We start from the raw sequence: 27385 nt of genomic DNA, 5'->3' as shown, positions 1-27385 counted from the left end.
GCCCGCCCGCCCCGCCTCCTCCCCCAGCAGTTCCAGAAGTTGTTTATGAGGTCGGCGGGGTGGCTTGTGGTAAGGTGGGACTCCGCACCGGGCAAGCGCGACCTAAGTGGGGCTAACCGGCAGCGAGAAGTGGGACTCCGGGAGTGCCGCGGACAGCAGGAGTGCCCCTTTGCAGCGGTGCGCTTTCACCTCCTCCGTACCTCTGGGAGCAGGGCAAGACCGCGAGCACCCAGGGTCCCGCGCTCTGCCACGCCACGCACAGCCGCTCCGCAGTGCCGCTGCAGCGTCCCTCGCTCTGCCGCCTGGCCCCCGAGCCCTCTGGGGGATAATTCCGACGGCCCAGCAGCGGCGCTCCGAACCGAGGCGTTGCGCTTTTCCCGGCAGAGTGCCGCTGACTTTGCCGTCTGAAAGGAGAGGCAGGGAGAGCAATCACCGCTCCTGTAGGGTCTGGGGGAAACGGTGTAGTGAAATAGAGCCAGGGCTTCGCCTGCTCTTCCTTTCCCTCAACTGGTACACCTGTTTGCTTGCAGGGTGGTGGTGGACTGTGTGGCTTTGGTGAGGATGCGGGAGAGGAGGGCCCACGCTTCGAGCGAGGGCCTGCTGCACCCTGCTCCCAACACCCGACCACCACCGCGCGGACCTGGGCCAATTCAGAATTGGACAAGTCAGTCTGGCTTCCTAGTGTGATTTGGGGATAAGAATTGACAGCGTGTCATCAAATCACAGGATCTCGGACCTGCCCTATGTGTCTCCAGTGTTTTATCGAAGCCCTAGGAACATGAAGTCTGCAGGTGTTGAGTGTGGAGAGATCAGAGATCTAAGGGGCAGGCCATTAGAGCGCAGGGATTTTCCAGCTGCGCTTTCAACGCCGCCTTCAACCCATGCTGGCCCGGGCATCTATGCGCCAGGTGCCTCTGGCCTGACCTGATCGACCCGATCTATGTGCTCTTCCAAGAATCCCACCCCATTTACTAACATTATGTTGATCCAGTTCTCAGGATGGGACAGGGGAGGCTCAGTCTTCCAAGCTTTGAGAAAAGCTTCATAGGTGTGAGTAGAAGAGAAGACAAAGCAAGGGCCACGGGAGTGGTAGCCCTCGCACTGACAGCCTTGCTGTACGTTTTCCCCATAAGCCTGGTCATGTTTTATATTAAATAATCTACATAATGGAAGTCCAGGACTTTATGCAAAGTGAGAACAGCCAGTCACAAAAGGACAAACACTTTATGATTCCGCTATTATGATGTATCTGAAGGAATGCAATTCATAGGAACAAAGTAGAAAGGTGGTGGGGGGATGGGATGGGAATTAGTGCGCAATGGGTATACAGTTTTGCTTCTGCAAGACAAAAAAATTCTAGAATCTGTTGTACGAAATGTGAATATATTTAACTCTATTGCACTGTACACTTAAAAGTGGTTAGGGTGGTAAATTTAACGCTAGCTTTTTTTTTTTAACTGCAATGCAAAAATAAATATCAGGAAAAAAATAATCATAAACGGAACTTTTTTTCGTTTAGGTTTGTGTTATCACCAAAATACAAAGTAAACATATTTTTCCCTTGCACACCAGGAGGGGTGGGGCTACTTTTCAGGGGCCTTTGGAAAGCACTGGAAAGCAGAATAGGGAGAGGAGATAACTTGCCGAGAACTGGGGAACCAGGCACATTTTCTCATTTTCCTAGAGCCATGGGCACTGTGTACACAGACTTTGAAATCAAACATCACGCCTGACAGTCAAAGGATTCAAACAAAGATTGCAAATCTCTCTAGGGAGCCATTTCTTGGGGCTGGTGGATTTCAGAAATGGAGTGATTTCCTACTGGGCTTCTCCAGCCCCCCAGTCCTAGTGGACACATTTATTTATCTTAATAACGATATTGGTAAGACACAGTGCTCCCTTAATCAACAATAAGCTTACTTATCCCACTTGGTGCCGGAGTGAGAGAAGAAACAGGTGCTTTGGTGGCTTCCAGGTGCTCAGGTGGTTCACTGCTCGAGGAAGCAGAAAATTCTTGAGTCTGGGCTATGCTTGTAAGTCACAGAACAACATCTCCAAACTACACAGAACATTTCAGCAGTGCTGAGCTTATGAAATTAGATTTTTTGGTATCTTTTAAAAAAAGAAGAGGAAAGGTAAAGAAAGAGTCACTCAACAAATCTACCATAGTAATAGTGCTTCTTCCCCATGGCCAGCCTGCCCATTTTTCTAATTGGGATTTTGCCATCTAAGTGAAAGGTCCCCAAGCTCTGATAAGCAACTGGATGGGTATTATGAAAATCCCAGTGAGTAACTTTGAAGAGTCTGGGATTTTGGCAGTGTCTGAGAGATTCACCAAAAGCTGTATATAGAAGAATTGGACCCAGCCTTGCTTCGAGCAGAGCTAAGCAGCTCAATGACCACTTAAGGTTTTTTCCAGGATTCAGTTCAACAACCTCTGCAGGAAGGAGCTAAGAGTATAAACCCAACCCAGGCCTGTGGCTAGAGTGTCTCATTTTACTTTTTAACTCCCACGGAGCTCTACAGGAGAAAACCTTCAAAAGATGATGGCGGAAAGAGATGGATTCCAGAATTTAGAGGAGTGTCTCTAGAGACAATGATCTTTTGGCCACAGAGGGCAGCAGAGGGCATCACCAGGCAAAACTCCCAAGCTGCTTAAAATGGGAGCAACTGCCCATCTCCCAGCAAATCTCCCTACCTGTCCCCCAACTCTAGACTGGACAGCTTGTAGCAAAGTCTATGACCCCAGAAGAATACTGACTTGTTTTAATGTGGAACAAGATTGGGTCTCTAGCCTCTTCTCTCCTCTGTAGAGCACACATACCCTTAGGACATTGGGATAGATGGAGACCAGAAGTTAACTTACAGACTTGGTAAAGAGGAGGCACCTGGGCTAAGGTGGGCAGGTGGAAGACAGAGGGCCTCGGTAAACCTGTTAAAGTAACAGTATGGCCCAGGATGTGGTTGGAAATTAGGTTGGGATGGGTGGGATCTAACAGGAGAGGAGATCTTGGAAGGCTGGGCTATTTCTTTAGCATTTCACAACTTTCAGTGTATTGTCACATGTCAGGGTTGGGGTGCAAAATTTCAGGGGGCATTCACTCTCGGGTGGTACTAGCCCTGGTCTTGCACATGTGTTATCTCATGTAATACCCTTCGGGCCCCAGTCCCACCATTTATTGGGTTGGAAGGGAAGTCACCCCTTCCCTCACATTTGCCTGTTAGTTCTCCAAACAAAACCAGCTCTTAAATTGTGACTGTAGGAGTCTGTCCTCACGCTTATCAATGAATCCCATGACCAGAAAACCATACCTCCTGTGTTTGGCTTCAGGCCAAAGCCTGAACGTATGCTATATCTACGGTTAAACATGACTTTTGACTCTACAAATTCAGCTTTTGCCATCTTTCTAAAAGAGTTCTGGGATTCTTACTGAGGAAAGAGTCGAACATTTTTTTCTACTTGAATTCTTAGTACTTACTGAGAAGGATCCAGGTTTAAAGAACCACAGTTTCCCCACCCCACCCCCACATCTGGATTATCCGTGACTTAGAGACTAATGTCTGCCCAGGAAAGGTCTTATGTGTTTATCATTTGGTCATTCAACAAATAGTGAAGGAGTCATTGGTTCATGGCCATTGTGTTATGCTGGTTTAGGGAGAATGGAAGGAATCAATCTGGAGGGAGAGAAAGCCAGTGGTTCCCTTCCCTCCAGGAGAAGCCAATCCAGTTGTGCACCCACTGCATTTCCCAGATTATGACATGCACATTGACTTACTTTTTAAGGCTTTTGAAATCAGTGAGTGTCAATAAGTAATGATTCCTTTCTTCCTCTTCCAAACTACTTTTCAATTAATATATTATATAATTTATATATTCTTAAAACGTTTTAAATATAAAAGTTGAGAGCGAAATCACATGCTCTAAACAATAGGTGTTGTAAGGATTTGGTGGTGGTGGGTGGGAGGGTGGAGAGAGTGAATAAGAAGGAAGATAAAGCTAGAGTCCCAGCCATCATCACTGCTAGGAGTTAGAGACACCTCGCCCAGACTGGCCCGTCTGCTAGGCTGGTGGCTGCAATCTCTGTGGGAGGAATGGCCTATAGGAAGGATGTGCCAGCCCCACCTTAGAGTAGAAAGGGCACAAGCAGAAATGAAGGTGCTACTATCAATAGAAATGATGACATCAGGCCTCAAGTAGCACTGCTCTGAAGTCTGGTAACTAAGAATGACACAAAGTAGGGGTCAGAGACACCCTCCTTGGTCCCATAGTGTGGCTTCGGCCTGTAATGGGGTGTTAAAAGGGGACTTTCTCTAGCTCAGTTTCAAAACACAGAAATACAGAACTAGCAAAAGAGCTTTCGAAAAGTTTTGCATGCTTTAGTCAATGCCCACCTCAAGGGAGTGAACGCACTGATACAGTCAAGGACTAGAAGTGGCATTTCTAGGATGGAGCTGTCAACATCATGGAATTTCCCCTCCCTGCACCATGGACTAATGCTTGCCTTTCAGCTATCTCCGAGTCCAGTGACTTACCCGAGACCATGTGAGAGCCTGAGACTCATCCCCTGCAGCTTGAGGGCCTCAGGAGAGCGCCCCCAGGTGAGAGGCTGGCTGGAGCGGCTGTTGGAGCCAGGTGGAGGGCTGGGTTCGAGGCTTACTCCTACTCACCTGGTCACGGCAGTGGTGTATTTTGCAGGTCGGATTCCCCGGGGAAGCCAGCAGGAGGGGGAGGTTAGCATTCAGCAGGTTTATGAGGGAGAGCCCTTGGGATCAGCACCTGTGGGAAAGAAGGAACAGAAGTGGGACTGGGCAGGGGGCAAAGTGGAGCCTCCACAAGGGTCTCATCCAACCCCTCAGGGTGTCTGAAGCTGGGATGGCTCTTCAGAGTTGTCCCAAAGTGGAGTAAAGAGGTCAGGCCTTTCTACCTCTGCCCTGATCAGTCAAAGGCTGTGGCCTTAGGCAACAGCACCCCGGGGGGGAAACAGGCCTTCATTCCTGAAGGGTATCTGGGCAATGACAAGCAGGTCCAATACAGACCATGCTGTTTACAGACCAGATGTGGAATTCACAGGAGGAATACCCACTGAAGATTTTTAAGAGGATCCTGCCATGCGTACCTCTTCAAAAAGGTCTCAACAGAAAGAGATGGAGGGACCACCAGAGGCAGAAGCTGAGGAAGACCACAAGTGACCTGCTGGAGGAGGGCCCTTCTGGAACCATAAGGGGATGCAGTTGGAGGAGACCACCCGAGGAATCCACAAAGATACCAAAGAGGCAAATAGCTGCCATGGCCGGGGAAAACCAAAGAGAAATTACACCCATGCTAGTAAAAAGAAGGAGAAGAAGAAGTGGAAAAAGATGAGAAAGAAGAAGAAGACGACCTTCCCTATCCTATTTTTCCCCTCTCCTAGCCTCGAGGGGCCAATGTAGGCCAGTAGAGGGGTTAAGTACAGAGGTGCTAGGTAGGGAAATATCTTAGGCTCCTCAATGCCTAACAGGGCATCTAGCATAACTGGGGCACTCAGTAAATGCTGACCAAACAAATATGCAGACATATAAATGAACAAATTAATGTATCAGCCAAGATCTTAGGGTGCAAGCAACAGATAGCATCTTCCCTCCTGTCCGCTCAGGCTTCCAGGTTGAAGCAAGTCTAAGTTAGGGAGGACAGAGCTCTAAGCTGGGGTGAAGCTGAGAATTTTCATTACCTACCGGACGCAAGACGTTTATGTAGTATGGGCAAAGGAATTTCTACTTTTACTACTCAAGAGTGACTTTAAAAGTCTTGGGACTTCACTGAGATTTTATTCCAAGTGGGAACTAAATAATCCATCAAATGGACCACTTAAAAGTTTAATGGAAGAAAATAATAATGTTGCCTTCTGATTGTATCATACGAATCCCATTTGTTTGACATAACTCTCTCAGGGTCTTGAGGCCCCTTTCAGGGCTGTGCATGTGGCTGATGTCAGAAGCCACAGTGCTGGCGATGCATTAGAAGGTCTTCAAGAAGTGACCAGAAAAAAAAAAATTGGGCCCAGGAGGCAGTGGCAAATGTCCTGACCTAATTTTGGAGAGGGCCTTAACTATGGAAATGACAGGAAGTGCTGTAGCCGGCTAGGGGAAAAAATGGCAGCTACAGACAGAACTTGTGAAAAATGCTCCAGGGACTCCCACAAATAAGTTATGGGGAGACTGGGGAGCAAGGGGGAGGGACATCCTGCAGCAAGAGTCAGCCAAATGGGGCAAAGAGAGGCAAGAGTCAGCCAAATGGGGCAAAGAGAGGCAAGAGTCAGCCAAATGCACAATGTGTTTACATCGTGCACCTCCGCTGCCTTAATTTACTTGTGACATCGGACATCTTCTTTCTCCTCAGTTCCTCAGCATCCGAACCTGAGCACCTTTCTATGTTTGGGGAGTTCCTCGCTCACCTTAAGCAGCAAGGCTTCACTAAAGAAAAGGCTTTCACTAAAGAAAGTAAAAATGCCAGATAATCTCAGCTTCTCTTGAACGCTTGGTGTGGACATGTGACTCGGGTTCTTTGAATCACTCACATCTACCCAGACTTTGAATCTCGTTGAGTCTCGGGGAAGCAGGCACCTTGCAAAGCGGTTGCCACCCCACTGACAGCATCTTGGTGCCAGCAGTTCTAGCATCAGCATCCCGAGTAGTTAGCTGGTGGCTTGGCCGTGTGAACTACAGTCACCTACAGCGGGCTTCCAGTGTGGGCCTTAATTCCCGGCTGCCTTAACGTCTGCGCCTGGCTCTCCAGTTACCCCCCCTCCCAGAGACGTTGTGAGATAACCAGAACCTTTTTAATAAATCAGTTCTTCTCAAATTGCTGGAGATAATTTCTGTTACTTGCGGCTAAGAATCTTGGCTGGTATATTCATTCATTCATTCACTCATTCATTTGTAGGCACTATTTACTTGAATAGCATCCGGTGAGCGCTCCCTATATGCCAGCTCTCCTGCTGGGCACTGGTGCTACCAAGATCAGTGAGACATGCACCATTCCTCAAGGCACTTCCAGTCAGATAAGAAGTCCTTGACAGGGCGCCTGGGTGGCTCAGTCAGCTAAGCAACTGCCTTCAGTTCAGGTTATGATCCCAGAGTCCCGGGATCCAGTCCCGCATCGGGCTCCCTGCTCAGCAAGGAATCTGCTTCTCCCTCTGACCCTCCCCCTTCTCATGCTCTCTCACTTCCCCAACTCTCTCTGTCTCTCTAAAAAAAAAAAAAAAAAAAAAAAAATCCTTGGCTAAATTTCTATCATTGGCTCTCGGTTTCCTTTTCTTTAAAGTGAGAGGGCTGGCTCTTTAGAGCCTTTAGGCTCTGATGTTTGGATTGGCTATGCATCACTGAATTAAGCGGTGGTCTTTGCCCCAGAAGCCTCAGCTGGCAGACACGTGAGGCCATCTGTGGAATACTTGGGTCAGGACATGACTGCGTCCTTACGACCTCCATTTCCTACATGGAAAACAAATCACTCTGGGCATCTGATCTAGGCAGGCGCTTGACTAAAGTTTGACTCGGCAGGAGCTGGTTTCCAGCACCTTCTCACCTCACTTTCTCTTGATCTCATTCCGAGCAGTTCTCCTGCCATCCTGAAACCACCCCTGGGGCAGACCACAGAGCATCCAGCAATGTCTTCGAGGGAGCTTGGCTGCTGAGAGAAGTTCGGTGTTGTCTGGCCCACTCTCGGGGTTTAAACTTCAGATTTAGGCTGATAGAAGCACAAAGGAAAATGGGAGGAAAAAGCCTCACAACCGCAGAAATGGCTTGCCCCGCAATTCATTGTCCTGTCCCCCAGCAAAGTGCCTGCAGATTCAAGAAATGGTCAGAGATAGCAAGAGACCATTGAGACTTCGGATCTATGTTAAGTGAGAAGGATGGTTACAGGACATTTAGGGCGTCCGGATACTACAGGAATTGGTTTTGAAACTTACTAATATACAAGGAATGAGGGAACATTGCCCCTTTATGATTTCCATGGCCATGTAAAGGCTTTTCCTGTCTGTGTCATTCTGGGACTACAGCTGGGTCCTTTTGGAGCGCTGAGATTAGAGGGGAGAGCACATACAAACATCGAGTCAGGGCACATGCTAACACGGCCCCAAATGCACCTGGGCGCTCACACACATACACGCACATGGAGCTCCCCAGGTGCCAAGCCCAGAAGTACGGTCCCGCACAAATCCCATTTAAAATGCTTCATTTTTCTCTGAGTGCATACCTCTGTCTTTGCCCTTTGAAGAAAACCAGGGATGCAATGCTGAGAATGTGCCTGTAAATACTTAAGATTTTAAACTCTGAGGCTTTTCTCTTGGTCTGTCTCAGGATTGCAGTCTCTGGTGCATGGATGCTGGGGTCGCAAGCCCGCCTGGGACCAGTGTGCTCAATGACCTACCCCAGGGGAAGTGGAGGCACAGACGTTTCGAAGCCTTTAGACAAGGCCTTACCTTAATCGTTCATTTTACATTATAGCAGATTTGCCCTCCTAATTGTTCTATTTTAGGCTAAATTAAAGTGGGCGTTCATCAGACAGTAATTTATGGTAGAGAGATGTCTTGTGACATAAAAACATGCCAGTGGCAAAGCCAAGGCAGGGAGCCCGGGGTTCACTGTGTATGAGAGTGAAGCTCGTAATGCCCAAGGTTCATAAGGAAGGCCACACTGAGGAGAGCACTGGAAAGACCCACAGACAACTCCACAGTAACTTTACCTGTTAAGACTAGAAAGCACAGGGGCGCCTGGGTGTTTCGGTTGGTTAAGTGGCTGTCTTCGGCTCAGGTCATGATCTCAGGGTCCTGCGATCAAGCCCCGAGTGGGGCTCCCTGGTCAGCAGGGAGTCCGCTTCTTCCTCTCCCTCTGCCTGCCCCTGCCCCCACTCATGCTTACACTCACTCTGTCTCTTTCTCAAATGAATAAATACAAAATCTTAAAAAAAAAAAGAATAGAAAACACATTTTAATAGTAATAAAACAACAGCATTTAAAAACGTACCTTTCTGGGGTGCCTGGGTGGCTCAGGGGTTTAAGCGGCTGCCTTCAGCTCGGGTCATGATCCCAGGGTCCTGGGATCGGGTCCCATGTTGGGCTCCCTGCTCAGTGGGGACCCTGCTTCTCCCTCTGCCTGCTGTTCCGCCTGCTTGTGCGCTCGCTCGCTCGCTCTCTGCCAAATAAATAAAATCTTAAAAAAATAAAATAAAAATGTACCTTTCCAAATTATCTCTCCAAATTTCATTGCATTTGAGGCCTCGTTCTCTTTGTATGTATTCTGATCTTTGTTTACTTAATTAATTTTACTAATTCGTCCTTCCCCTCTTAAGCATTTATCAAGTGTCCAGCTCTTACTCATCAATGGGGTTGAAATTCAGCTTAGAAAGATGAATAAGACACAGCCCTCCCCTCTAAACTCACCGTCTACTATTGCAGACAAACTTGCAAACAGACAAAATACTGCATGTAAGAAGTTTAAAACCCTGTTTTTCTGGGAGTTCAGAAAGGAGAATGATTCTGCCAGGCTGGCTGGGGGTGGGGGATGTCAGGGAAAGTCTGCAGAAAAGGTGCCGTTTTGGCTGGGTCTTGAAGGATGAGCCGGAGTTTGCTAGTCAGAGAAGTGGCTGAAGAGCATTTTGGTCTGGGAGTAAGGGCTGAATCCTCTCTTACCACTCTCAAAGCAAAGGGCAGGGCATACAGAAGCGGCACAAAGACCCTTCGAGGAGGTTTAGTTATTATCATCATCTGAGATTATCAGCTTTTACTGGCTCTAGACCACTTAGAACACCTGTATTACTAATGCCTGATGGGGCCTTTGGAGGATGACTGTGACCCCTGTGCTGATGAGAAATGGAATGTGACTCTCATCTTTTAGCCGTGACATTCTAGCTTTCCCACCATGAATTTGCCCCCAATAATTACGTGGCCATTGTGGCAGGAACGACACCACTATACAGTGGTGAGGATTTCTCTGCAAACTCTGGGAGCATATGTGGAATGGAGCATGGATGTCCTTGACCCGGGCAGCCCTTGGCTCAGGTTACCAGGTAGCTTTCCCCAGCCCTTCATAAGAACAGTTTATCTTTCTTGTTCCTCCCAGTTTTTAGAAAACCTTCATGCTCAATTTATACTCGACTTTTGCATAATAGCTATTAACATCAGAGCAAAATTTCCGTGGGTTCTAGAATCTCCTGGGGTACATCCACTCTCAGCAAGGAGCCAATTATTACAGCCCTGAAGTTTGAGGGGACACTGGTCTATATGCATGGCCCTGGGAGTACAGACAGGTGGCTGTGGAGACCTTAGCATCTTGGGGTGTTAAGTAGGTTCAAAGGCCACTCAAACTCTCCCCACAGCGTAGCTCAGGGGATATTTAGGTGTAAGCAGCATGGAGGAAGCCCGGAGCTGTGACGAGTGGACCCAGAGGGACCCAGGCCCTGCAAGGTTCTACTGTGTGTCTTGCCCTGGGCAATCGCCCCCCCCCCCACCTGCTCCCTGTGCCTACTGCTTCTCTTCTTCTCCACACTTCTTCCTTTCTCTTTCCCCAGTCCTCTCTCCCAGTGAATATACCTTTTTTCTCCAGAAGTTTCCACTGAGTTTGAGGCTTTCAATGACCACACCCAGCCATGATGATCACAGAGATAAGGAGGCCACTTCCATTAGTATCTGCATAAGAGAGAGCAGAGGTGAGGTGGCCCCTCTCTGCAGGCCCGCTGGACTGTTCAGCCCGGTGCTGAGGCAGCCAGCACTGGGCTGGGCATGCGGACGACACGTGCTGGAGAGGTTTGGCCCAGAGAGCTCAAGAGAAAGCACGAGGAACAAACACATCCCATTTCCATTTGTTCCTACATTTATTTTTCTTCCAAGTGAAGAGAAAGGTGAAAACATGAATGAGCTGCAGAATGGGGAAAGTCTAAAGCCCTATAAAGTGTGAGGACCCAACCTGACTGAACCGGGTCTGCGTGAGCTCCGTGCCCTGGGCGGGGGCGGAGCTAAAAGAGCAGGCAGGTTCACCATTGCCCTTTTCTCCTTCGGGCCCAGAGGCTGGGCACAGGAAGGTGCTGAGAGCCCACTGGTGGGCCTGGAGTCTCAAGCCTGAGCCCGCATTCTGGTCTCCACTTCTTAGGTGGTCACGGACGTATTCAACATCTCTGAGTCCCAGCACCCTCATCTGCAAGATGGGGTTACTAGTGGCTCCTACTTCACAGACTTAGGGACAGGGTCACTGTGCCCAGAAGCACCTTAGAAACCCTGATACAAATGTGATGATTAATGTCCTATCAACGTCATGGTTTCTTATACTGTTATGGGTTTCCAAAGGAAAGCATTAGCAAGTTGGAATAGTCTCAGAACAGACAAAAAAAAAACCCCTAAACCTTGCACGCTAATATAAATTCCATACGTTTAAAGCTTAGTATTTCATATAATTTTAAATCAATTTGTTTTAAGATTAAGAGTTAGTAAAGACCCCTCTCTACTGCTCTTTGCCATTGCTAAATGAGCCTACTTCTGGAAGGAAGGACCTACTTTTCTCCCTCCCCACCCACTAGCGTAGAGCTATCTAGCTGAACTCCCTCCCCTTCTCCCTGAGCAGATGGGTGGGGACCAGGTAAGCCTCTAGTTACATTTTTAAAATAGTGTTGAGAGAGAGGGAGGAAGGGAGGCAGGCAGGGAGGCCCACATGGCAGGAAGGGCAGGTTTTTCTGCCCTCTCTCCTTGCCTGAGGTCCTGAAGCAGGCCAAGCAGCTGAGCCCCACACCCTGTCACCTTGTCACCCCAGAGGAGCTGTGGGCCCAATCGCATACATTAGAGGGCACTACACTGGCCCCACACAGACTTTCTCACTGATTTTTCCCTTCTCCCCAGCGGCTTCCCCTCAACATAGGAAGAAGTCCCTTTTCCTAGCTCAGTTCCTGCGTCCAGGCTCTGCGCAGCCTCAACCACTCGGCCAGTCATCAGCTAGTTGCTGGCAAGTGCTGAGAGGACGGCTCTGTAAGGAAAATGGACGGTGGGGCCAGGGTCTGTGCCTGGGGCACCGGGGCTAGCCCGAGGTGAACATGTAGTCTGTGCTGGGCACTCCCAGTGGCCCTGGGCTGGCCTGCTGTGCTCCAGAGAGATCCAGGACCCGAGTCCTAGGCCCCGGAAAGGGAAGCAGTCAGGCGGTCTGGCTTTTCCATGGTAGAGGCTGAGCCCATAGCATCAGCTTTTTGCACCTGTCTGCATTTCATTGACCCTGACTCCCTGCTAGCCCTTGGTCAGCTCCTTCCTCCGTGGCCAGCACAGCCTCTCCTCTGGGCATAGACATGGCTGCATCTTGCTCTCAAAATTGTTCTTGGGTCTGCACACCTCCTGCCTGCCTGCCTGCCAGACCTCTCGCCCAGCCCTCTAATTGATATTTTGCTGGCTGATTGAGTATTTGTCTTTTGATGGAGTAAAATGACAAACCAGCCCCAAGGGGTCTGACTTTGTCCTCAATCATCTCTGGCCTGAGGGGTTCCCAGCATGTCTGGAGTGCTGGCCTTCCCGGAAAGAACAATGGAGAGGTGCTCTGAATGCTCTAGGGCCGTAAGCCTAAGGCCTGGGCTGCACGCGGCTTTGGAATCAGGCTGACCCGGGCTGACTCCCAGCTCTGCAGCCCATCTGATAGCCTTGGACAAATCCATTACTTTCCCTGAATACCAGTTTCCCAGTCTGTAAAATGAGGATGATGATATCTACTCGGAGGGATGCCGGGAGGGCCAAGTGAGCTTTAATGCACGCACAGTGTGGAGGTCCAAGAATCACCTCCATGTTCCCCAAAGGGTATGTGTGCCTAGAGTCTGGCTTCTTGCGGTTTTTTTGTTTGTTTTTTGCTTGGTTCACGTGTTTCACAAAATGGCCTTCCGCTGGAATCCAGCCTGCAGGGCTGGAGGAACACAGAAATCTTTCTTGATGTGTCACAGGCTTTCTTTCCCAATCCAGTGACAACAGAGGTAGTTCCCTTGGCAGCAGCAACAACATGGCTAACACGCCAGCCCCTCCCCAAGGGTTTCTGTGGATCCCACAGGCCCCTGTGAGAAGGCCGGACGAGGCTCCCCATTCTGAAGAGGCCATCGCCTCGGCCGGAGCGAAGCAGCTCAGCAGTGGGGCTGGTTCGAGGCTGATCTTCAGCCCCAGGGGGTGGTGGTGGGCTCATTCCCTTGCATGGGGGCTGCCTCAGTGGTGGTGGGGGGGCAGCCACTGGTTCGGTGGGGCCGGTGTGCCCGGTGACATCCAGTTAAGAACTGTCTGATGAGGCTGTGGCCTGGGAATGGAGGAAAAGAATCTGGCTGGCACTGGAGTTGAGTTTGGCCTCATTAACCAAAGGAGCTAACCAGCCCCTGTGCGAGGGAAGGCTCAGGTGCCGCCATGATGTTCATGGAGGAAAGGAACTCGAGTTATTATTACACAGACCCCATTTCATCGCTTGAATTTAGCGTGCCCAGTATCCCGAGGGGCAAGATGATGCCACCGCCTGTTTTGTACAGCCCTTTGTCCTTTAAAGGTACTGTTTAAATGACGGATGGCTACCATGTCTCTGTGACGTAAATAGCCTAGATCCTACTCTTGGCATTTGATGGACAGATAACACGGGAGAGAGGCTAAGTGACGCACCCAAGATCACACACAACACACTGCAGGTTCCAGGACTGCTATCTCGCTGCCCATTGTTCTTTTTTGTTCGGTTTTCTCTGGTTTTGCTCTAGGCTATTCTCCACAGAGCGACTGGAGTCATCTTTAAATCTCAGATGAGACCATATCACTCCCTTCCTTACAGCCTCACGTGGCTTCTCTCCAAAGTGGAGGACAGTCCCTTCCTGGCACAAAGGCAGCTCCTTCTCTGAGCTCCGGTCCTGCCCCCTCCTTCCCAGGCCACCCTGCTGCCCTCACCTTCCCGGCTTCAGGCCTCCTGCACGCGCTGCCCCTGCTCCCCCACTGGCCCTTCACCGCCCTCAGCAGGCACAGGGTCTTCTCCATTTCCACCCACCGACCTGGTTTTGCTCCCCGGAATCACACATTTGCTTCTGTCTCCCGCGGGGGGGGGGGGGGGGGGGCTCAGCGCCCTTGGCTCGCTCGAGCCGCATCAGCCATACCTACAGTAGCACCTGGCGGGGACTCGGGTAACGTCAGGTCATCAGTAAAGGTTTTTGACCGAATGGCTATTGCACTGCATTGTTAAGAGAAAGAGAAAAAGTCCTGGGGGAGAGAGGTTATTAACGATGGGAAACACATGCCTACCTTCCCCGAGCAGCTGCTGTGAGAGGCCGCAGGAGCTCTGCTGGGTCAGCCTGGCCCCACCCAACCTTGCCTTCCTGAGTCTGGCTCTTTTCAGCCCACAGAGCTGGCCAGTGAGCCAAATCCAGCAGGAAACTTCAAGCAGACGGACTCTAACTCGGGCCTTCACCCTGGGCCTGACGGGTAGCACTGACAGCTTCTCTGACTCCAACCCTGCCCCGAATCATCACCTCAACTTGCTACACTAATGGCAACAGCAGACCCATAGTCACAGTCTCAAGGGGCTAACCATGGACCCCGGAACGAGCAGACCCATTCTCCTCCCAGTCTGCCGTATCTCGTCTTCACAAACACGGCCTCTGAGCCACTAGTAATCACACGGGGTGTGAACCGAAATCAGAGACACCGAAAGCTGGAAAAGGCCTTAGAGATCATCTCATTTCTTCCCTTCATGGGTGATATTATAATTAATAGGTGCTATCATTTATTTTCTGTTTGGTTTCTCGTTGGTTCTCTGCTCATTTTTCTGGTGCTCTTTCAGATCAGTCGTGGACTATAATTTAGTATTCCATTTCACCTCCTCTCTGGGATTTGCAGCTAACCTCTTTGTTCGATTTTTTAACTTTTTGTTCTAAGGATTACAATATGCACCCTCAATTGAGCACAGTCGACCTGGAATTTGCATATGAGAACTTAAACCCTTTACCACCACCCCCATCCTTTTTTCTGTTGTCACATATGTTATTCCTTGAATATAAGCCCCAGGATACGTTGTTGTTATTGCTATAGACCATCGCCTTTTAAAGAAATTAAGAATGGAGAGATTGTTCTCTTCGAGTCACCCATATAATGACCATTTCTGATGCTCCTTATTCTTCTCTGTAGATCAGGCTTCCATGTGCTATTATTTCCCTTCAACCTGCAGAAAATGGCAATTCTCTTCCCACCTCCACGGACACTGTATCCTTTCTTCCTTCCATCCCTGCTTCCAAATCTGCAAGTTCCCATCCAAATCCCAGAGTGCACTTAACTGCCAAGATAAAATGTTAGGCATTTCCAAACTCCCTGAGGATGGGTCCAGCGGGAGCCATGAAGAGAAGAGGGCAAGTAACATGGTGCCGCCCCCCTTTCCCCTTCCAACGCCACCACCCCCTTCCCTGCCTCTGCCCTCTCTCTAAAAGGCATCTGCCTGACCCCAGAATGAAAAATCAAACTGCTACATTTATTTGCTGTTTTTGCATCTGGTCCTTCCTGGAGGAGGGAGGAGAGCCAGCCGACAGCCTTTCCAGGGTAGGCTGCCCTCCCCCCCCGCCCTGTCAGTCATTCGCAGGCATTTACTGAGCCCAGTCCCAGGGCAGGCCCTGTGCTAGGGGCAAGAAGGGCGGAGGAGGTGGAGAGGGCTGCAGGGATGTCAAGGAGCTTCCAAGCTAGGACCCTGCACACCCAACCTAAGGAAATCAACAATCCAATCTTCTGCCTTATTCCTCTTTCTTTCCTTGGCAATTAGCAAGTGTCCATAGAAATGAGGGTTAGAAGAAATGTAACTGGGTAAGAAAAGACGATCAAAGAAGACCTCTGAATGTGGACCCTGCTGAGGGTGTGGCCTCCTGGGCTTCTCCCACCCCTGGATGTCAGCACAAGAGGTAACAAGGGGCCTCTCAAAGCCTCGGGAACATACAGGTGAGGACAAGCCAAAGGTTGTGGGGCGGAGCACAGATTCGGAGAGGATGTGGGTGATTGCTGGAGGCAGTCCTCTGAAGGGTCATGAAGGTACCAGGGCTGCCAGAAGCGTGTCCCTGAGCGCGGGGGCAATGACCAGAAAGACGCGCAGCTGGCACCAGGCCAGGCCCCTTCCTGGCTTCCCAGCCCCCAGCCCTGTGTCTCTCCTCCTCCTCCATAAACATCCCCACCCTTCCAGCTGCTGACTTCTACTCATCCTACAGCACAGGCTCACGGTTTACCACGGAGCCTTCCACAGCTCCTCTTATTTCCTCTCCTCTTCTTCTTTTCTGATCAAGCGTTCTACGGCCAGTAGGACCTGGGTTCAAATCCCAGCTAGACCATTTGCCAGGTGGGCGACCTTGGATAACTCACTTCCTCACGGAGTCTCGGTTTAGTCCTCTATAAAAATGGAGAACTTTTCTTCTTTACTTGGAAAATTCTTCAAGAATGAGTGTGATAAGCATAGGGCTAATATCTTTAAAATATAAAGATCTCATCTAGAACATCAAGAAATATACTAAAGACAAAAACAGTAAGGCGAAGAGGAGTCAAGAACATTCCGAAAAACGAAGTACACATAGCTGGTGAACATTTCAAAACACGATCATTAATAGTAAAAGCGAATACTAAAGAAATGAATAATAATCAGTTTTGCAATGGTAAGACAGACCGTCTCTGGTTATAAGGATGCTTTTTGGAACACAATTAAGCAATATGTACCAACAGCTCTGACAACACTCGTACACTTTGACCTAGTAACTTCACTTCTAGGAATGTGTATGAAGGGATATGATCAGAGATGAGGTCAGAGATTAATATTCAGAGATGTTCAAGATTTTCAGATATTCATAACAGAGTGACTAATAGGAAAGTTTTGGAAACAAAACTCTAAATGGCCACTAGTAAAAGAATGCTTTAACTTGTGTGGTGTATCCTTAAAGTGGAATTATGCAGCTATTAAAAGTAATATTGTCAAAGATAATTAATAATATAATGATCACAATACAGTGCTTGCTGATAAGCAGGTTGTAGTAAGGATTATACCATGTCAACCCATTTTTTGCAGCTTTATTTATTTATACTTACATATTGTATGTCATAGGAAAAAGAACGGAGAAATAAACACCCCAAAATGTTAATAATAGCCACTTGAAAAGTTAGGAATGTTGTTTTCTTTTTTAAGTGTTCCAAATTTTTCACATTAAACAACTCTCACTTTTGAAGTTAGAAAATAAAACTACCATTTAAAATCACAATGACACTGACCCCTAACGGTTCTTCAAATCTTAAAAGACAAAAAAAAAAAAAAAAAAGAAAGAAATTCATAGAAAGATGTCAGTACCAAGATGTTACTGAACCGTTATTTAAAATTTCAAATGATAGAAAACCAGATGCCGGGCAGTTGGGAAACAGGAAAATTAGTTGTGTATCCACAGAATGAGGCCCTGCAAAGATGCTACAGATGCCGTTTTAGAATTTTTAATGCCATGAAAATATTATTGGTATAAAGGTCAGTAAAAAAAAGAAGAATAGAAAATTGTAGTGTACAAGGTAATATCACATATATTTAAAATGAGTTTAAAAAACTGGAATACACACATTTAGGTGCTAATAATGGTTCTATCTTCGTTGTGAGTTTATAGATGACTTTCCTTCTCTTCCTTGCACTTTCATATTACTTTCATATACTATGTCTATAATGAACACTACTTTATGATCAGAAAAGACAAAAACAAAACAGGAAAAAGAACAATGGAGAAAGGGTGTGAGAGGAAATAAACTGTGTTGGGGAATGCGGCTAATGACAATTATCTCACAAGATCTGGGGGAAGATTAGAGGAGGTAACAGATGTAAATGTGATTAGCGCAGTGCCTGGCACACCATAGGTGCTCAATAAATGCAGCTCATCCCTCCTTCCCTCTGCATCCCCACACCCACTTTTCCCATCCTGAACCTTATCTCCCCAGTGGGTCTGTGGGTCCAAGAGGGCTGAGTCAGCTCCTTCCCACAGCTCTTCCAAAGGGCAAGGTGCCGGCAGGAGCTCTGGGCAGCCTTGCTGATCGGGGACAGAGGAGGGGGGGATGCCACTTGCTCCCCTCCTCCCAGACAACCCAGCCATAATGTTTCTTCTCGTGGTGACATCTAGGCAAGTAAGGCTTCCATGGAGTAAAGGAGTGAGAGGTGTTTCCTTGTAAATGGATAGCTCCGTTCTCCTCTTTCTACCCCGTTCCCCACCACCCCGCCGCCCCCGTGCCCTGTCTAGAACCGGCAGCACACCCAGGCAAAGCAGTCAGGGAAAGCAGGATATGACTGAATGGCTCCAAGAAAGGTTCCCATGCCAACCATTCCTCCCTTGCTGATACCTGGCATCCCACCGTTAAAGCTCAGTGGTGGTTCCCTCATGCGCTTCCCAGGTAACTCGGCCAATGCAGATTCCCTTTGGAGGACGCGGGTATGAAATCTCCGATCTCTCCATCAGCGTGTATTTCTCAGCTCCCCTTCAGAAGCATGTGTGGGGTAGTCCGCAGCATATAACGGCTGAGCAGGGAACTACTGAAGACAGGAATAGCTGGGGCTGGGGTCTGGAAACCTTGCATCAGCAAAGCCACGCTGAGTCTGCCACCGTGTACCGGGCGTTGCTATAGCACAGAACGTGCCCCCTGACAAAGGCAAGGTCTGGTCCTTCAGACTCTTACTCTGTGAATGGAGATGTAAACTTGTAAAACATGACAGCAAAAACACCTGGTCAGAATAGAACTGCAGGACTGAAGGGAACTTAAAAGCTCTCAAGGTCAACTGTCTAGGTATTAAATGACTGTCATAGGTAGTAACATATGTGATCCAGGGCTCAAGACGAGTGATGCAGGGCTGTCTGGACAGGCTTGCATGCAGAAGCATTTGGAAGGACTGGGTAGGTGGGAGGCACCGGGAAGGCATCCAGGACAGGTGAAGGGCAGAGCTGGGACAGCACTTGAGGGGCTGTAAGGCAGACTGTCGCAAGGAGGTTGGTGACAGGGAAGGGTAAAAACAAAAAGTGCACATGGGGGGAGTTAAGGTTCAATTTTTAGAGGACCCAGGACACCAGGTTTGAGTGTCCAGACTTGACTTTTGACACTAAGAGTCACCTCTCTGCTCGGAGACTTGGAAAACAGAAATGCCTGAAGATGATTCTGACATTGGAAGGAGAAGGTAGGAACTGAAAGGGGAGGGAGACAAGGCAGTGAGCCAGAAAACCTTCTGGGCCATCCACGTGTGAGGACAGGGGGATAGATTAGGACTGTGGATGTCAGAATAGGAAGAAAAGGACAGTGACTTTCAAGGAAAGGCTGGCAGGCCTTGAGGGGCTGAGGGGTGGCCGGCCAGCCGGCCACTGCACTCTTTGTGAGTGCCGCTGCCCTAGGAGTGCTCAGAGTCCTGGTGGGAGGGAGAGGAAGCCCATTCCTGACCAGGGTTTCCAGGAGTTGTGTGGCCAGCCACAGACTGGCACCCAGGGCTAGGGTGGAGTCAGGGAGAGGGGGCAACCTCTCCTATTCTCTCGGACAACAATGCCCCTTGAGCCAGTCATTTTCTGTGGTTAAACTGAAGACCTTTGTCTCCCCCAGACCAGTCCCTCACCCACAGGAAATCCGTGACCTGGGAGTCCACAGCTGTGAATACGGTCTGTTAAATATCCAAGAGCAAGCCATGGACTGGTTAGTTCAGCCCCAGAGTGCTTAGGGAACCAACGCAGCCAAGGAGTGTTCACGCACTCAGTCGAGTTGCGTTTGCTGAGCATCTGCTCCGTGCCGGGCAGGTGCTGGGTGCTGAGGTCACAGAGGTAAGGGAAGGAGGGCCGTGGCCCACTGGGGCCACCGACAAGTCAACACATAACTGCCAGGTGGCCAGACACTTGCCTGTCGAGGTCTGTGCCAGGCATCACATAAGCAGAGGACAGTCTGGAACGTTCAAGGGAAAGCAAAAAGAGGCTTCAAGGAGGATGTGATGTTGAACAGACTCTTGAAGGGTGAGTAAGGGCTTGTCAGGTGAACACGGGTTCAGGAATGTACACGGCATTCCAGGAGACGCTGTGTGCCAAGGCCTGAGGCAGCATGGTGCCCCTGGGGAAGCACGAGTCACTGGCCAACCTGCAGGGCACGTGGCAAATTGAGAGGGGTCAGACAAGGGACTGGAGACAGAAAGAAAGCCCAGATAATGAGGATACCTCTGGGCATCCAGAGGTGAATACAAGTGATTCTGCAGAGCAAGTGAGGGAGCCACGGAACAGATGTGGCCACTCACCGTGGGCCCTGTCTCGGGGAGATTTTTCCTTCAGCCGAGCTCTGGGAGTCCAGGTGAGGCACAAGTGGCTGAGGGGAAAAGCTCTCTCTGTATCAGTCACACTCTGCCAGCAAGGTCCCACTTCAGAGCTTTCCACCTCTTGTTTCCTCTACCTAGAATGTTCTTCCTCTGGAGAACTGTTTGGCAACTAGGTCCCCCACTCCCATTATTGGTTTCCCCACCCCCTCCTCTTTCTTTCCTTCCACAGCACTTAGGATGGGCAGTATGGTATATGTACTTATTACATCTGTTGGTGGTGGTCTGTCTGCTAGAACGAAAGCTTCAGGGTCAAGGACCCTGACTGTAGGACCCTGACTGTATCCTCAGAGCCTAGAACACTGCCTGGCCCACGCAGAGCTCAGTAAGGACCCCTGGAACGAACGCACGAACGAATGAATGAATGAAGCAGAAGCGTGGCTTTGTAATGCCAGCAGCCAATACAGAGCTTGGCAGTACCAAGTGCTATAACGATTAGGGGAAGGAAGGAAGGAACGACCGGCCAAGAAGTGAGCGCACCCGGCTGCCCGTGCAACCCCCAGGGCCCGGTTTGGACCCCAGCGTGGCGCCGCCCCTCACCTCCGCCCAGCGGGGCATCTGGCAGGGCCCGAGGCGAACGTGCCACTCGGAGAATCGAGCGCTTCCTCGGCGGGGCCGCCCTGCCAGGCTGCCCGGCCGCGCGTCCCGGAAACGCCTCCCCCGGCCGGCGGCGTGGTCCCCAGGCGCGCGCACAATGGCTCGCCGCGGGAAGGCCAAGGCCGCGGAAGCCTGGGCGGGCTTTTCTAGGAAGCAGCCCCCTCGCCGGTAGCTCCCGCCCGCCCGGAGGAGGGGCCGAGAGAACCAACCTGGGGTCGGCCGGCCCCCGAGATTCCCTGAGCAGGGCCCCCAGCGCGGAAAATATCAGGGGGCCCGGTCCCCATTTGTAATTTTAGAATTACATTATTTTTGTTTAAAGAAACAGAAAGCTCCGCAAACAAATGTAAGACGAGGATGGGGCATGAATACAAGGGCCCTCCGCTCGACCTCAAATGTTTAATGATTGAAAGCAAAGGGGAAACAAAGCTTGGCTGAAGTTTAAGCTGGTGAAACTCCAGGTGCTGGTTAGATCATTCTTTCTGCTCTTCTGTAACTTTAAAATACGTCAAGATTTAAAATAAAATCAGCTTGAGGAAGAGCAACCAGATTCCTATTTTCTTTTCCATGATGACTACTTGGAGATTGGCTGTTAGTGAACGTCCTGGATTTCTGCCTTGGCACTGCTGTTTCATCCTTCTGGGGACCAAGGCGCCAGGACAGTTTTGTGGGCAGAAGGGATTTGCGGGGGGTGGGGGTGGGGGGGTGGGGGGGGTGGGGATGGTGGTGTCCGGGTGTGGAAGGGAGGGGGGTGGGAGGCAGAGACACTCTCTAAGGGTCTCTCAAGTCTCACCTGCTCTTCCCACATAAAGAGCATCCTAATTCCTCGGTTTCCTGCAAGTTTTATTTTCCACTTCTGAGCTAGACCTCCATAGTCACTGAATGAATGAGAGGGTAGGAGAGGTGTAAGGACAGAAAAGGGCACCTGAGAGGTAGTCTCTGGCAAGAGGGGTCCAGCCTCTGTCACTTCCAGGTAACCCAGGTCTGTATCTATCATTGCAATCTGCAAGTGAGTGGGGGATTTATAAGGATGCGCGTGGACGTACATACAATGAGACCCAGCACCTTTAAATAACACCCTCCAGGTCCCAGGAACACACATGGAAGTTTCGCAGATTCCTGTTTATCCGCAATCCAGTGAAAGTACAAAACACAGGTTTTTTTCTGCTTATGTGAGGGAACAAGGGAGAAATCTTTTCTTTCTTTCTCTTTCTTTCTTTCTTTTTCTTTCTTTCTTTCTTTCTTTCTTTCTTTCTTTCTTTCTCCTTTCTTTCTTTCTTTCTTTCTTTCTTTCTTTCTTTCTTTCTTTCTTTCTCTCTCTCTCTCTTTCTTTCTTTCTTTCTTTCTTTCTTTCCTTCTTTTTACAATGTTCTGGGCTTCTAATAAGGTTGGTGTAGACTCAACCTCATCCCTGAATTTCCATGAAGTCAATGACTCTGTGGGTGTCTTAGCTTGGGCTGCTATGTTCAATACCATAGACTGGGTGGCTTACAGTTCTAGAGGCTGGGAAGTCTAAGACCAAGGTGCTTGCTGATTCAGTTGTTGGTGAGGGCCTGCTTTCTGACTTGTAGACAAGTACCTTCTCCCTTCATGGCAGAGAGAAGAAGCTCTGGGGTCTGTTCCTCTTCTTTTAAGGGCACTAATCCTATCATGGGGGCTCCACCCTCATGATTCATCTAAATCTAATTACCCTCAAAGGCCCCACCTCCTAATACCACTACATTGGGGGTTAGGGCTTCAATAGATGAATTTTGGGGGACACAAACATTCAGTCCATAACAGGTGGGAAGCATCTTGGGGGCCAGCCCTGATGGGTGCCATAAACAGCCCCTCTGACTGATGCGCGTGCAGTCTCCCTTTAACTTCCCCAGTGTCAGAAAACTTACTACCTCCATCCACTGAAAACAGTTCTGTTCTCTGGGCCGTACTAAACGTGCCTGGCCCGTATCCACAAGGCACCCTTCCCATATTAGTAGACTGAGTATTCCTTTCTTTAGGCTAAATGCCCTGGCTCCAACCATAGGTCGCCCACTCTCTGATTGAATAGGTCTGTGCAATGTCAGTGATGCTCCCAAGAGTACTTGAAAATCCCTGAAGATTGAAAAGTGATCAATCTACTAGCCATGGACATGACAGCTTGGGATTCACCACGCTATCAAATCACCCAGAGCTGTTTACTTCCGGGTCGGCTGGGTCATAGAGTTGGCCAAAGATAGAGTGGTCTTCTAAAGTGTTTAATTTGAGCTCACACTGGGCTCAGAAATTTCAAGACTTCTTTACAGGAATATTCATCCAATTACTGCTCTATGGAAGTTGTCGAGTGTCAACTCCTGAGGGCAACAGAAGGCTGGGGAATCCTCCACAGTTAATTCAGAAAATTAGATGGTGTAGTTTAGCCTAAAATCCTTTAAAAAACATGTTTTATCTAGGTTCACATGGCCCTCCATATGTCACCATTTCAGGGGTTGGGCACAGAATTTAGCTACAGCAAATGCTTCTTGTGAATAGGAGGTACTGGCCAGTTATTCTGATCTCCAGGGAATCAGGCTGGAGCAGAGAGCTGTGGGGAGTGGGGTGCAGGGTGGGGAGGTGGAGAGTTCCAATTACAAAGGAAGAATGGGTGCTACAGGGTCCTGACTTCCTTCCTGAAACACTTCATCATCCTTCCTGCCTCACCCAGAATCTAGTCTAGCTCCCTCGTGGCTCCTCATTACCCCCCCGCCCCCCGATTTCCTTCAGAGATTTCCTTTAGCCGACTGTGGGCACTGGGAGTGTGGCCCTGAGTCAGGAGCCACAGTTTTTAATCTGGGTTGCCTGCTGACTCATTTTGACTCTGGATAATTACACAGGGCTGGGCACAGTGTCTAATTCAACACTCTGCAGCTCCTGGGACCCAGCCAGGCATCCGTTCATGTCAGGAGGCTCCAGGGAGATAGAGCAACATTGAACGGGTTTAGAGACACAAACAGGTACGTGGTAACACGGGGTGCCAGGCCTTGGGCACCCAGCTTACCATATGCCTCTGCGGCACAATCCAGCTCTCGAAAATGTCTCTGTGGTTTTTTCTGGGCCTGCTGGGGCTTGAGGAGGTCAATATATAACACCCATGTTTTCCCCACAAAATTTCCAAAATACAGAAACAGAAGATAGAAGTAAAAATGTCAGCTCTGTTTCCTGGCAGGACACTGCTCCCCTCCCTAACTGTTCACTCAGTTAACCCGCTCTCCTCTGTGGGGAGGGGTCTTGGGTGGAGCAGGAGGCCAGGAGGGTACAGAGAATTCCTTCCTATAAAAACCACAAGACGAAAAAAAAAAAAAAAAAAAAAAAAAAAAAAAAAAAAAAAACCACAAGACGGGGAAGAAGCCAACTCCTATCTAGTAATTTATTTCCAAAGAAAAAATTTTGAGATGGGGGTAAAGAATTTTGGTTGGGAATTGGCAGGGAAAATTGGAAAGGAGTCACTGAGGGAGGCGAGTAAGTCTCTTGGGTGGAGTATGGATGAAGGCTTCAGCTCAGTTCCACAACATTGGGAGCGTCCGCTTGCGACGCCCGCTTGTCTGGCCCCACGCCGAGAATGGCAGCTTCCTGCCTTCTACATCGCCCCCTACAGCCGGGTCCCACTGTGCGGTGTGGGACAGAAAGAGGGGGAAACAATGTTTCTGCAGGGGTACATTCTTTTTTTTTTTTTTAATCCAATTAGCCAACATCTAGTACGTCGTTGTTTTCAGAGGTAGAGGTCAGTACTTCATCAGTTGCATACAACACCCAGTGCTCATCACAGCACATACGCTCCTTAAAGCCCATCACCCGTTACCCCACCCCCACCCATCTCCCCTCCAGCAACCCTCAGTTTGCTTCCTATAGTTGAGTCTCTCATGCTTTGTGTCCCTCTCTGATTTCTTCCCATTCAGTTTTTCCTCCCTTCCCCTATGATCCTCTGCACTGTTTCTTATGTTCCGCCTATGAGTGAAACTGTATGGTAATTGTCTTTCTCTGATTGATTTGTTTTGCTTAGCATAATACCCTCCAGTTCCATCCACGTCACTGTAAATGGTAAGTATTCATCCTTTCTGATGTCCGAGTAATATTCCCTTGTATATATGAACCACATCTTCTTTATCCACCTCTGTCCATGGACAGCTGGGCTCTTTCCATAGTTTGGCTATTGTAGCTATTGTGGACATTGCTGCTGTAAACATTGGGGTGCAGGTGCCCCTTCGGATCACTACATTTGTATCTTTGGGGTAAATCCCTAGTAGCACAATGGCTGGGTTGTAGGGTAGCTCTATTTTTAACTTCCTGAGGAACCTCCATACTGTTTCCCAGAGTGGCTGCCCCTTGCATTCCCACCAACAGTGCAGGAGGGTTCCCCTTTCCACGCATCCTCGCCAGCATCTGTGGTTTCCTGTTGTTAACTTTAGCCCTTCTGACTGGTGTGAGGCGGTATGTCATGGCGGTTTTGACTGGTATTTCCTACAGGGGCACGTTCTGAAGAAGGTGAGCAGATTGAGGGTGGCCCTGAGGAGCGGAAAGGCATGGAAGCCTCGAAGGAAGCTTAAATGACATCCTGTCCAGAGGCAGAAGATGGTGCTAGTCAGATCACCTCTGAAAATCCCCACCGTACTAAAGGCAGGAGAGTTTGTGGTTGCAGCGCCCCTGGGAGAGAACCAACAGTCCCACAGCAGCCCTGGGTCAGCCCATCCGCTTTAGGCAATGCCTCTGTGTGGGCCCCAGGGGTCTCTGCAGGGCTGCTCCCTGCCCTGCCCTGCTCTCACTGGCTTTCTGGGACCTCCTTCTCTCCAAGTGTCAACAGAAGCTTGGGGGGCCTCACTCAGGTCAGCCTCCGGGGAGCCTAGGTCTTCTTTCTCACCCCTTTGGAACACTGTTCCACATCTGAGGCCTTGCAACCGAACGGCTGGTCAGGAGAAGTTTCTCAATGTAGTAGTGTCCCTCCGCACCATGAATATTAGAATTACCTGCCCTTTTGGGGCAACGAGTGCTTTCACCCTGGAGAAGGGACCAACCCTTGCCAGAGGCCTGTCTCCGTCACACAGGCCCATCTGCCTGATGGTGTGACCGACCAGGTTTCCCAGGTCCTGGCGAACAGGAAGAGCTCGGAGGTGCCGCGCCACCCCACCGGCCCCACGCAAACCTGGGTGCTGGCTTCTGAGCCCACACAGCTTCTGCTCCATTCCGAGAAGCCCTTAGCTGGACCGACACCTACAGGCCAACCACGCTCGGCCCTGACGCAACAAGAAGTTAATGCCCAGCAATAACCCAGAATTAACTTAAGCAAAAAGAGAAGCCCAGATGTGGAGCTCCGGGTGTCAGATTTGCCTTCCTTGGGGCCAGTGCAGGGTCCTGGAGGCCACCGGGTTGGGGGAGGGAGTGGTGTGTGCCGAGAACGACTACTGAGGGGATGTGTGCCAGGGAGAGAAGGGCAGGGTGGAGGTCTCAGCCAGGGGCTGTGTGGGATGGGGCCGGAGGTCTGACCAATCCAGGGGTCAGTTTCCCCATCTGGAGGGTGGCATGCAAATGAAACACAATCACACAGCCACACTGTGAACTCTAAGCAGGGTGTAACGGGTGCTAACCTTTTCTCGCATCTTCTGCACTACTTATCAGAGCATTCAGCTCTTAGAAGCCACTCAGCAAAACAAATATTTGTTGAACAAGTGAATAAATCTGTTTCCTCCCTGCCAGAAATCCCCCATCCCAAAAGGGAAGCAAGTTTTGGGTGAGTCATAAATATTACAATTGTTGTATCCAGGACCTTCCATTTCCATATTGTCTATAGTTCTAGGAATTTGCTGAGAAACATCAGCAAAGGCTTTGCTTTATAAAGGAACAATGCTCCCGAAAAGTTGGGTGCAAATCAGAGTTTTGTGAAAACAATTTAGTATTTTAAATGCACAATGGGAACTGGCTATTTTAAGAACGCTGTGAGTTTGTATAGAAAGTGAGTAATTTGTTGAATCAGCGTAAGGTGAAATCTGACTAAATCACACACACAGAGACACACTCACTGCACCCTCCTTATCTGTTGCTAAGGGACCAATCTTCTATCAAGATTACATTATATTATATTATCAAAGAGAGAAAAGAGAAGAGACTCACTAGCACCATGGCTCTTAAAAATGTAGATAAGTGATAGGATTCTCCTAATCTTCCGGGATTGCAGTCGCTGATTCCCAGTAGGAGCAGAGGGGGAACAGGCTGGTGCCTCAGTAACCAGCAGTTGGTTGCTTAGCTTCTGGGAACCGAGATGAGTCACACAGTGGCCCCTGTGAGCAGACCATATGTGCTCTTCAAGAATGACCAGGAATCTTCTCTCACAAGGAGCAGGGTGGGACCCTCGCGGCCATTTGGGCGGACCCAGCCTGCAGTGCGGGAATGGGAGGGGAAATGAACAGACACGGAGGGGCCCAACAGACCCCCCTAACTGGGCTTTGAGTCCTCAACT

General features: G+C 49.4%; 1 long non-coding RNA gene across 2 annotated transcripts; it reads right to left on the bottom strand.

Moving 5' to 3' along the window:
* Positions 1–55: 55 nt before the first annotated feature.
* On the bottom strand, positions 56–10663 carry LOC130543174 (uncharacterized). Of its 2 annotated transcripts, XR_008958310.1 has the most exons (5): positions 10569–10657; positions 9004–9171; positions 4669–4777; positions 1921–1991; positions 56–404 (listed from the first exon to the last, which is right to left on the bottom strand). It is a non-coding gene; the product is annotated as an uncharacterized LOC130543174 (long non-coding RNA). The 2 variants fall into 2 exon arrangements; XR_008958309.1 differs by having other exon boundaries at positions 56–4777; positions 10569–10663.
* Between the last annotated feature and the right edge of the window lie 16722 nt (positions 10664–27385).

The sequence above is a fragment of the Ursus arctos genome, unplaced genomic scaffold, assembly GCF_023065955.2.
Source record: "Ursus arctos isolate Adak ecotype North America unplaced genomic scaffold, UrsArc2.0 scaffold_8, whole genome shotgun sequence".
Lineage (NCBI taxonomy): Eukaryota > Metazoa > Chordata > Mammalia > Carnivora > Ursidae > Ursus > Ursus arctos.
The sequence above is the reverse complement of the archived record's forward strand: the minus strand, read 5'-3'. Positions and strand labels throughout refer to the sequence as shown.